Source organism: Cupressus sempervirens, chromosome 6 (assembly GCF_028749045.1).
Source record: "Cupressus sempervirens isolate cs-2001-9-10 chromosome 6, ASM2874904v1, whole genome shotgun sequence".
Lineage (NCBI taxonomy): Eukaryota > Viridiplantae > Streptophyta > Pinopsida > Cupressales > Cupressaceae > Cupressus > Cupressus sempervirens.
Genome location: NC_143123.1, coordinates 531,396,894 through 531,409,562, shown reverse-complemented (window position 1 = coordinate 531,409,562; position 12,669 = coordinate 531,396,894). Strand labels below are relative to the sequence as shown.

General features: G+C 34.3%; 1 pseudogene; it reads left to right on the top strand.

The window, feature by feature from the left end:
- LOC149553357 (protochlorophyllide reductase, chloroplastic-like) overlaps positions 1-9,169 on the top strand; it is a 97,090-nt pseudogene extending 87,921 nt beyond the window's left edge.
- Positions 9,170-12,669: the final 3,500 nt, after the last annotated feature.

The window sequence follows — 12,669 nt, the reverse complement described above, 5'->3', positions numbered from 1 at the left end:
GCTCCAGATTTGTATGGGATTCTCCTTTATCATGCACGTTCATTATATCTATAGAAAAACAATGTATTATTAGATTTGAATTATTAAATGAAAAATGAATGGATAAGCAATAACAAGTGATGAGAAATCCCCATATTTCCAAATGAAAAATTCTCACAAATGATCTTCTAGCTTTGAATACTTTCCACTCCTACCACTCTTCTCCACAGGCACAAATTAAATGTAAATTTATCGCTTCCCTTATATTACTACAACCTTTGTGAATATCATTCCTGAATGAGCTTCACTCCAATCATTCCAAATTTATACATCTATCATTGAATATAATTCTATTTTAATTGAATGTTTGCTAATGCTTGAGCATACTAGGAACCCATATTTCACATATGCACAAATCCTTCCTCTTTTTCCTATGTACCTATAAAAAATTTAGAGAAGTATAATATGCTAATTATAAAATAAGTCTATAAATCATTGATTTCCAAAAACTGGCTCAAATTTCTTCTTCTTTCACTCTAATAAAGACTGGACCATTGTATTCTTCATAAAAAATCTATAGAGAAACTAGATTGCATCATGTGAACATAGCCTTATGTCTACCTAAAAGAACATTGATAATTCATCTACCAAATGAGTTTACACAAGGGAGAAGAGTTTACTCTAATGAATTCTCTCATAAATACCACTCTTATTTTCCCTATGGTTTGGAGCAAGATCAGGATCGACTATCATTCATCATCTAGGTCAGGTGAGTCAATGGGAACTTTTTGTATAGTATCATAGCTTCTATTTCAGGAGATCATCATCAATATTCTATTAAATCACCTTTATCTCAAACAATTCCTCTATAGAAGTACTTTAAATTTGATTTAAATGGGTGTAAATTTCAAATTGCTTTCCCTGTACCCAATTTTTTTCATGAGAAAAACTATAAAAATCATTGGTTGCAGGGATAATATATTGGTCCTACCAAGGATTCTATTTTTCTAGGTATATCACTAGTGGAACATGGGAAGCCATAAGTCAGTGTACTTGCTATTCGAAGCAAGTTTGGTTCTTCATTTTATTTATAATTGTTATTTGTCTTCTAGATTTGAATAGTGATTTGAATTTTAAACATGTTTTAGTTTAGAGAGTGACACAAAGCTAATCAAACTTTTATATAACTAGTTACTAGCTAAATTTGACTTCTAAAGTTGCCCTGGTCCTCTCAAAATAGAACTGCTCTCTGGAAAACTGAGGATCAATTGACTTGAAATTATGAAAAAGTGATATAAGGCCATAACATTATTTGTACACAATACATTTATGTTGATATTGGTATCTAGAAAAGAAGACTAACATATCTTTAATGATAATCCTGGTTGGGGTAGTACACTTCTTTGAATTTGGTTCCCAGACAGATAGCTATGAATCCATAATAAATGATTTTACCCTAGAATAGTCTAGATTCTCCAATGATAGACATATTTTTTTATGTGTCATTGAAACTACAATATCAATATTAGGGCATGTAAATTTCTCTACAATAGTGTCTCTATCATCTATTCAAACTTTTTAATCAATCTTGATACATTTTTTAGGCCATCTAAAATCTACTTGATACAATTTCTTTAGAATAGTTTGATATCACCACATGATCTTGTTGAAATATTAAATGTAGATAGTCATTTTCCCTTGGATCCAAATACCCACCTACCACCCTGACCATGTCAAAAATATTAATGCTCAATAGGTGAGTTTCAAATTTGGAAAAGAGGGGGAAAACATTTTGAATGGAGACAAAAAAATAGGAATGTTTATTGATTTATTCATAGGTTCAGCAGATTAGAGAGTTGGAAGAATTGTAGAGCAAAGAAGTGCAAGTGCATAGAGTTGTGAAGGAAATTGATCAACAAATCTTGTCATTAAAGTTCAAAAGATAGAAGGAAGTTTGTTCTTGTGTCTACAATTGCACGTGTTTCCTCTTGTCATTCTGTAATTTCATTGTTTATTGTATTTGTCCTATGAAGTAGTGATTTCTCCAGGCATTGTTGTATGTAGCCATTAGAGCTGCAAGTTTAAAGTTTTAGGTTTTACTAGTTTGAAGATTTTAGGATTTTCTAGTTGAAGCCGAATGCTCCTAGATTTTGTAATAGTTTTATCATAATTGAATACAAAGCAAGCAAGCAAGTAGGCATACATATCTTTTTTGTTCTTCTCTTATTCATTATTGCATGTTTTGCATTTGGGAAGTTCTTTGTTGAAATCTTCATACTTCAACTCTTTATTTTTAATGGTAGAAAAATCTAGGTGTTAAGTTTGTTTTACAACCCACTCAGTTTGGTCTTTACCAAGTCCTCTTTTTTGCCTTCATCAAGTTCTCTCTCTACAATTATTACTAAGCTCACTCAGCATTCTCTTCTGTCGAGTACCACTTTTTAGTGGCTACTGAGGTCACTCGGTATTGCTTGCTACCGAACTCACTTGGAATATACTTCTTCCAAGTTAACCTTTGTTTTCCAAGTTCACTTGGCTTCCTCTTGTGCTGAGCTTACTTGGCACCCTCTTGTCACTTGGCATCCATTGGTGTTGAGAAAAAATAGCACTTAGCAATAGTTGTTGCTGAGAAATTTTTTTAGGGTTGTGATTTTTTTTTTACATGGTATCAGAGCTTTGAGGCCCCACATCCATAGTGAGTTAGGGCATCTTTCTAGGATATTTGCCATGGTAGGAGATGTAGGAAGGATATGGAAATAGCCTATGTCCTTCAATGGACAAAATTATGATACACTGGCAAAGAAAATGAAAACCATAATGGCCGCAAATAATTTGTGGGAGTTTTTTATTAATGGGTTCAATGATGTGATGGACCCAACTCAATATGCTACCCTTACCAAAAATCAAAAGGCTCAACTGAAGGAGTCAAGGAGAAAGGATACAAAGGCATTAAGTTTGATTGAGGAAACAATGATAGAGACATTCTTCCCCAAGAGTGCAACATCAAATTATGCAAAGGAAGCATGGGACATCCTTGAGATGAACTTCAAGGGAATTGATAAGGTCAAAGTAGTAAAGCTACAGATGATCAAAAGAGAGTTTGAGGACCTTTAGATAATGGATAATGAACCTATTGCAGAGTGCAACTCACAAATCTCCACTTTGATAAATCAACTTAAGTCAAATGGAGAAGACTGTAATGAGCAAAGAATTATAGAGAAAATATTGAGGAGTTTACCTCACAAATATGACAATCTTATGATGACCATAGAGGAAGCAAAGGACCTCACCACATTGACCATGGATGAGTTGATGGGAACTCTTCAAACCCATGAGCACTAGATAAATAGGTCAGAAACTACTTCCCAAGAGCAATCTTTCAAGGCTCAAGAGAATTCAAGAGGCAGGGTGAGAGGAAGAAATGATTCTAGTAGAGGCTCAAGAAATAAAAGTTGTCGAAGGAATGGTCAAAGGAATGCTGGTGCAGAAAGCTCAAGAAGAGCAAGAAACCAAGAGGGAGCAAGAACCTCTCAAAATAACTCTAGAGGAGGTAAGAAAAATTACAACTCCAACAAAAGCAATGTTGAATGCTACTACTATCATAAGTATGGGCATTATGCAAGTGAATGTTGGAAGAAATAGGGTGATCAGTCAAAGAAAAATGCTAATGTGGCTAATGTGAACATGGGAAATGGAAACAATCCCACAACCTTCATCATGTGTAACATTCACGAAGAAGGAAACCCTAAGGTATGGTACCTGGGCAGGAGTTAAAGCAACCACAGGAGTGGTAATGAAAGTTTATTCTCTCTCATTGATAAGACTTTTAAGTTTGAAATTAAAATGGGAAATAATGGAACCATTCCCATAGTGGCCAAATGATTGATTGTGGTCCACACCAAGCAAGGTGAGAAGAAGGAGATACAAAATGTGTATTTTTCCCTAGGTATGAAGCACAACTTGATGAGTGTTGGAAAACTCATTAAAAAATGGATATAAGGTGTTGATGGAAAATGACAAGTGTGTCATTCATGAGAAGGATGGGAGTAATAGATTACTTGTAGTATTCCAAATGACAAATAATTGAATGTTCACGTTGATCCTCTCAAGTCAGTGTTGCAACTCCCAAGTATGCATGTACATCAGTACACTAGCAATCAGCTCTTAGGAGCATGATTGAAGACCCCTCCAAGCTCTAGCATCTCAGGTATGGACATCTAAGCTTTTCTAGTTTAAATTTTTTGTCCAAGAAAAGAATGATAGATGGTTTGCCAAGCATTGTAGATTCATATGACAAGTGTGAGGGTTGCATATTGGGTAAGCAACATAGGTTTCCCTTTAATTCTAGAAATTCTAGAAAGGCTAGGGCACCATTAGAATTGGTGCATTCTAATTTGGTATGCCCTATGCAAACTACTTATATTGGGGGGAGTACTTATTTTATGAAATTCATAGATGATTCCATTCATAGGACATGGGTGTATTTTTTGAAGAACAAATCTGAAGCATTTGACAAATTTGTTGAATTTAAAGCCTTGGCTAAAAAGAATGTGAACACTATGTTAAGGTCCTTAGATCAGATAGAGGAGGGGATTATACCTCCAATATGTTTGTAAATTTTTGTAGGAAAAATGGAATAAGAAAAGAGCTTACAGCTAATTATACTCCATAGAAAAATGGAGTGGCTAAGAGAAAGAACAAGACCATTGTTGAAATGGCTAGAAGCATGATGAAAACAAAAGGTCTCCCAATTAAATATTGGGGAGAAGTTGTAGCAACAATAGTATATTTAATTAATAGGCATCTTACAAAATTAGTTTGTGACAAGATACCTCTTGAGGCTTAGTCAAGGAGCAGATGGACAATTGAACACTTGAGAGAGTTTGGATGTGTAGCATATGGACATGTGCCTAAGGAACAAAGGAAAAAGTTGGATGACAAAGGTGTGAAATGCATCTTCACAGGGTGTAGCTCAGAATCAAAAGCCTATAGATTGTATTATCCAATTAACAAGAAGATCATCATTTCAAGGGATATGGAGTTTCTGGAAAATCATTCATGGGATGGCTTGGTAGATGAATCCTCAAGCACTTCAAGTAAAGTGCCTACTATTAAAGAAGAAGAAGATGACATTAGTGATCAACAAGAAGATGAAGTAGCAAAAATCAATTATAGACAAAGCCAAAAAGGGAAGTAGCCCTTAACATGCTAAGCAACAGCTCCAAGCACTTCAAGACTACCATGAGCTAGTATGAAAAATAGTAGTAGCAACAATATTGAGAATTCAGATCCCACTGTTGCATCCCTATTACCAAGAAAGACTAAAATTCTAAGGGAGATATACTAAGAGGAAAGGTATGATGAAGATTATGATGAGAGTGTAAATTTTGCATTATTTTCTCATAGTGATCCAATATATTTTGAGGAAGTTATGAAAGAAGATAAATGGTGTAATGCCATGGATGAGGAAATAGATGCTATTGAAAGAAATGAGACATGGAAGTTAACTACATTACCTCCTAAGAAACAAGTTGTTGGAGTGAAATGGGTTTATAAGACCAAGTGCAATGCTAAAGGAAAAATAGATAGGCATAAGGCATGTTTAATGGTCAAGGGGTATAAGAAGCAATATGGCAGAGATTATGATGAGATATATGCCCTGGTTGCAAGAATGGAAACTGTGTGTGCTATCATAACAATTGAAGCCCAACACAAATGGAAGGTATATCAAATGGATGTGAAGTCTACCTTCCTAAATGGTGTATTGAAGGAAGAAGTATGAGGGGTAGCCACCTGGTTATGAAGTTGTAGGTGAAGAGAACAAGGTGTATAGATTGTAGAGAGCTCTATATGGGCTCAACCAAGCTCCAATGGCATGGTATAGTAGGATTGACTCTGATTTAATGAGCAATGGCTTTAGGAAAAGCAATGGTGAGCCCACACTTTACATCAAGGCAACAAATGGTAATGTGTTGATTATTTTCTTCTATGTTGATGATTTAATCTTCATTGGAAATGATAATTTCCTAATTGGTGAGTTTAAAGAGGCCATGAAAAATGAGTTTGAAATGACATACTTATGTCTGCTAACGTATTTTCTAGGCATAGAAGTAAAAAAAAATCATGATGGCATCTTCATCTCTCAAGAAAAATATGCAAGGCAAATCTTGGAGTGATACAAAATGCAGAATGGTAAGGCAACTCCAACACCAACAACAGTAGGTCTAAAGTTGAGCAAGGAAGATTGTAGCAAAAGAGTGAATCCAACACTATACAAGAGCATGGTTGGAAGTTTGATGTATTTGACTACAACTTGGCCAGACATAATGCATGCAATAAGTTTGATTTCTAAATTTATTGAAACACAAAGGATTCACATTGACAAGCAAGAAAAAGGATCTTAAAGTATGTGAATCGTACCAAGGGATTTGGAATTTCATATACTGCAAATAGTGATTTCATGTTGGTTGGTCACACAGATAGTGATTGGGTTGGAAGCTTAGATGATATGAAGAGCACTTATGGATATATGTTTCACATGGGATCAAGTGCAATTTCATGGGCATCTAAGAAGCAACCTATTGTTGCTCAATCTATAGTAGAGGTTGAATACACAGCAACAAATGCAGTAGCAGATCAAGCTATTTGGTTAAGGAGGATATTGATATATTTTAATGAAAAGCAAGAGGATGGAACCGCAATTTATTGTGACAACATCTCCTTAATCACATTGCCCAAGAATCTAGTCTTCCATGAGAGAAGCAAGCACATAGAGATCAGATATCACTTCATCAGAGAGTTGGTGAAGAATGGGGATATCAAAATGAAATTTTGCAAGACTAAGTAGCGGCTAGCAGACATTTACTAAGCCTTTAGGCATTAGAGCTTCTTTACACCTAAGAGAGAGTATTGGTGTAGTTGATGTGGATCAGCAGTGATCCTTGTTTAGTTTGGCTTTGGAAAAAGGGGGAGTGTTGAAATATTAAATGAAAATAGTCATTTTCTCCTGGAGCCAAATGCCCACCTACCACCCTAACCATGTCAAAAATATTAATGCTTGGTAGGTGAGTTTCAAATTTGGAAAAGAGGAGGAAAACATTTTGAATGAAGACAAAAAAAAGGAATTTTTACTGATTCATTCTTAGGTTCAATAGATTAGAGAGTTAGAAGAATTGTAGAGTAGAGAAGTGCAAGTGTATAGAGCTATGAGGGAAATCAATTAGTAGATCTAGTCATTAGAGTTCTAAAGATAGAAGGAAGTTTTTTCTCATGTCTACAGTTGCATGTTTTTCCTCTTGTCATTCTGTAAGTTCATCATTTATTGGATTTTCCTTGTGAAGTAGTGATTGCTCCAAGCATTTTTATTTGCAACCATTAGAGCTACAAGTTCAAAGTTTTAGGTTTTACTAGTTTGAAGATTTTAGGGTTTTCTGGTTGAAGTCGAATACTCCTAGATTTTGTAATAGTTTTATCATATTTGAATAGAAAGAAAGAAAGAAAGAAGGCATACATATCTTTTTTGTTCTTCTCTTATTCATTATTATATGTTTTTCATTTGAGAAGTTCTTTTTTGAAATCTTCATACTTCGGCTCTCTAGTTTTAATGAAAGAAAAGTCTAGGTTGTAAGTTTGTTTTATAGCCCACTTAGTTTGGTCTTTACCAAGTCCTCTTTTTTTTTTCTTCACTGAGTTCTCTCTCTACAATTATTAATGAGCTCACTCGACATCCTCTTCTATCAAGCACCACTTTGTAGTGGCTACCAAGCTCACTCCGCATTACTTGTTGCCAAGCTCACTCAACATATACTTGTGCTAAGTTGCCCTTTGTTTTCCAAGTTCACTCAACTTCCTCTTATGCCAAGCTTACTCGGCACCCTCCTATCACTTGGCATCCATTGGTGTCGAGCAAAACTAGCACTTGGTAATAGTTGTCACCGAGTGAAATTTTTAGGGTTGTGATTTATTTTTCATAGATCTAATAATATTTTTAGGTTTAATAGACATAAGATTATTAATTTAATTACTGTACAACAAAGGCCTATGAATAGAAATACCCATAACCTCAAGATTATGCCACAAAATATGGCTACAATGATGGTAACTTAGGAAACCCCTGATAGTAAAAAGACATAAAGAAATAGAAATGTTATTATAACTGGTGCATCCACTAGTTTAGGGATTTCTACTATTAAAGCTCGCTGAGAGAGTGAGAAATGGCATATTAGTATGGCTTGTAGAGATTTCCTCAAGGTAGAGAGGGTTGCTAAAAAAAATTTGTATTCCTAGGGAAAATATCTCAATCATTCACTTGAATTTGTCTTCTTTAGAAAGTGCAAGGCAATTTGTTGATAGCTTTTGGTGGTCTAGAAGCCCACTATATGTGTTTGTCTATAATGTTGTATTTTATTTGCTCCCTGCTAAGGAACCAAGGTTCACACATGATGGATATGAGTTGAGTGTGGGCACAAACCATCTTTTTCACTTTCTTTTATCTTGATTGCTAATAGAAGACATGAAAAAGTGTGATTACAGTTAAAATGTCATAATTGTAGGATCAATTATAGAAAAAAAAATTAATCTCTTCCTTTGTAAATAACATATTTTTTTGAGATTTGTAATCATTTTTTTTATGACGTAATGTTTTATTTTAAACCTCTATAAAGAAATGTTTATCCTTAAAAATTTAGAAAGTAATAACATGACTTGTGATAACTCATAATATATAAGGCACCTGTAAGATCAGGAAAAGCTTCTTGTAATGGACTTTCTAAAACTATTTTAAAATTTTATACTAATAAAAATATATATGCTAGCATTTATATTTTTAAGAGTTTATTGGTCCGAGGGCCTTAAATTAATTATCAAGAAGTGTGGAAATAAACAAAAAAATTAAGAAATCTAACATAAAATTGTGACATTTTATAGATTATCTATTTCTTATAGTTTGGAAGTAACCAAATTAATGTGAAATCCAAAACTAGAAAATCCTTTTACCTAGGGTAGGAAGAACTTTGTAACATATATGTGTGCTAATAGGTAATACAAATACCCTTGCAAGAAATGTTCCACTGAAAACTAATCTTAATGATATCAAAGGTCTTGCTAGTGGTTTATAGGAGTCAATAGCTCACCCATGAAATCTTTGGGATCTAATAATTCTCATATTTTTGTGTCTATGATAAGTATTTGAAACTTCTCCAGTCATGTTGGCAATGGAATTCTGTCAGAGATTTTTGCAAGGAAAGACTACTCAATTTTGTTTAGTATTTTATTTCACATGAAAATAATAGACTTCCATTTTTATAACGAAACAAGTTAGATTCATTTGTTTCCATGTTTATCTATATTTCACCATGGACTAGTACATTGTGAAAAGTTGGGAACTACTTAATTCATAAAATGAGAGAATACAAATAAATGTTAGAAATTATATCTTAAATCTATAATATATCTTGTTATAAAATTATGTTCACTAATATATTAGACCACAAACCCTCAAAACTACTTTCATCTTTTGAATGTGCATGTAACAATATTTTGGAGAGGCTAAGAAAGCTGCATGTAAAAAATTATCTGCCAATTGACAACCATTTCAAGTTTCTCTGAATTTTCGATTCCCCAACAAGGTAATTATATCTAGATTGATAGGATTGAATAACATTAGAGCCTAATAGAATTCATTTTTTGTTCATTTGATACCTTCTATTAGTCTCTACAACCATAGGTGGGGACTAAAGTTTTTGCATCACTTTAACATTAAAGAGTGCCTCAAGAGTAGGGAAACTATCAAAACAATCCCACCAAATTCTGCTTTCATTGTTGAAATCAATTTTCCACCATCTTGATTTGAATTTCCATGCATTACCATTGGTTGGGGTACATTTTTTGGGTAATCTTTTGTTTTGTGTTGACATAAAATTCAATCATAAAAATCTTTACCTTGGAAGTTGCATAGTCAATAAGACATTTAATTTAAACTATGATTTATCTACACACATTTAATGCATTCATCCATTTACATGTGCCTTTAACATTTCATTTACATGTAATTACAATTAGACAAGAGAAGAAGATGACATATGCAATGAATGTGGACATTATCGTTCTTTCTCCCCTATGCTATATCTCCCTCTAATAAATTTATTAAAGATTTTATGTACAATGGCTTTGAATATTATGCACTTTTCTCTTATAACTCATAGGAGTCCTATTCGACATGCTTGGTTATTTCCAGAGTACATATTGCATGTAATTTTCCTAATAGTAGCTCACATCTGCTTAATTTGTCAAATACATGCTAGCTATATATGGGAGCTCATTTCTCAAGTTGACTATTTTTATGTGTGTGGTGATATAAAGGATATGGAAAAAGATGTCCATTGGGCTTTGTTAAACATCATTCAGCAACAAGTAAATCTTCTTATGAAGAGATTAAGAGAAAGGGTTAAAGCGTTAGCAAATTTTAATACACAAATATTAGACAACAACCATTTATGTTATTGTAAACTTATAAGTGATTTGTTTGCATGGCATGAGTCTATGGATGGTAGTGAAGAAAAGTTAGTTTTGAAGAAACTTCAATCAGAAGGCAAATACCTAAGAGATGTTTGGTAAACAAACACTAGAAGGGTTACACAAAGATAAATTTGTATTCTTTCAACTACTTCAATAACAAACCTATTTACAAGAAACAATTTTCATTTGAGAGTAGAAATCCTACTTATTCATATAGGTAAAGGAAAGTGGATCAGAATGACTCTCTTTGTTGATTTGACTAAGTGGTTTTTAGCCTACCTATTGTACACTTTTCTTATTTTTATAATAATTAAATTGATAGAGGGCCACACCACCCTTACTCACTCAATCAAGAAAGCAACAATATGGAGACCAAAAAAATGCTTCACAAGAAATTTTATTATACTTGAAGATCCTTACAACACCCACAAGATGATATCAACAACTTCTACTTCTCAAGTTTCTACTCCTCGAGCTTGATTACAAATGATAATAAGCCTTGCTTAAATAGGCACTTCTAACCCAAGACATTACAAACACAACCAATGTGGGATAAAGGGTAAATACAACTATCTTTAAATAAATATTAAATTCCCACCCAAATACAACTAAGCACCCAACAAATATTAAATACATGATTTATCCAAAACCTTCTAGAATTTCCACCTACACACCTCGATTAATGGAATGACAACTATTTTTCCTATTTTTCTATTTTATGCCACCTATGCACCTCGAAAATAGAAATTCCTCTTTTTTTCTTTTTCTCCTTTTTCCCTTTTTATTTATTTATTATTTCTCCTCTAATTTTCGTCACTTTCTCTCTCCTCCAAATTTTTTTTTTTTAATTTTTTTTTTCCAATAATTTTCCCATGCAAGATGCTCCTGCATCAGACTCCCACGGTAGATAGAAAAGTGTGTCCCACACTTTGATGCCAAAAGAAATATCTACCATCATCTTCATCTTCACCAAAGGTTTCCACCTCAACAGAGACAAGAAAACCACCATACAAATCTTCCACATCTGCATCACTCTATCAAACACCAGAATCTCAACCATCCAATCAGCGTGCTCATTTCCAGGAACAAATTGAACATAATGCTTCGTTAGCAAACTCCCATTCACATCAACAACTAGTGAATCCACACCAACAGCAACAAACCCTCCAACAACTGGATCATCCACGACCGAGTGCTCTGCAACATACAAGTTACCACCAACACCAACTAGATCATCCACAACCAAATGCTCTGCAGTCTCTATGTCAGACTCAACCAACTGATCATGAAAACCAACCTCTGTCCCAACATCAACAACAACCTCTAGTTGCTCTGCAGGTTCTGCATCAGACTCCACAAATTGATCAACAAAACCATCCTCTTCCACCTTGACCTTCTTAGCTTGATTAGCCAATCTAGCATCCAACCGAGAAATCATCTTAGAAAAATTCCTCTCCACTATATCATAGATTTTGGCAATCATCTTAGGGTCCAATCCTCTTGGAGCCATCTCCCAAGATCTTCGTAAACCCTCTGCAACAAATCCTTCCCACGCTCCTTGTGACAACCAAATTGTTTGCAAGTCAGATTGCAACCTGCCACCTCGCACGAGCAATCAGGAACCACATCACAAGTCTAGGACAACGGATTTGCAATCCACCAGCTCTGATAAACTTCACCCAACCAAGGTCCTGGTACAAACTGCCTCACACAAACTGCCTCACACTCAGGAACACCTGCTCTGATACCACTTGATAGAGGGCCACACCACCCTTACTCACTCAATCAAGAAAGCAACAATATGGAGACCAAAAAAATGCTCTACAAGAAATTTTATTATACTTGAAGATCCTTACAACACCCACAAGATGATATCAAGCTTCTCCTTGAGCTTCTCCTTCCACAACTTCTACTTCTCAAGTTTCTACTCCTCGAGCTTGATTACAAATGATAATAAGCCTTGCTTAAATAGGCACTTCTAACCCAAGACATTACAAACACAACCAATGTGGGATAAAGGGTAAATACAACTATCTTTAAATAAATATTAAATTCCCACCCAAATACAACTAAGCACCCAACAAATATTAAATACATGATTTATCCAAAACCTTCTAGAATTTCCACCTACACACCTCGATTAATGGAATGACAACTATTTTTCCTATTTTTCTA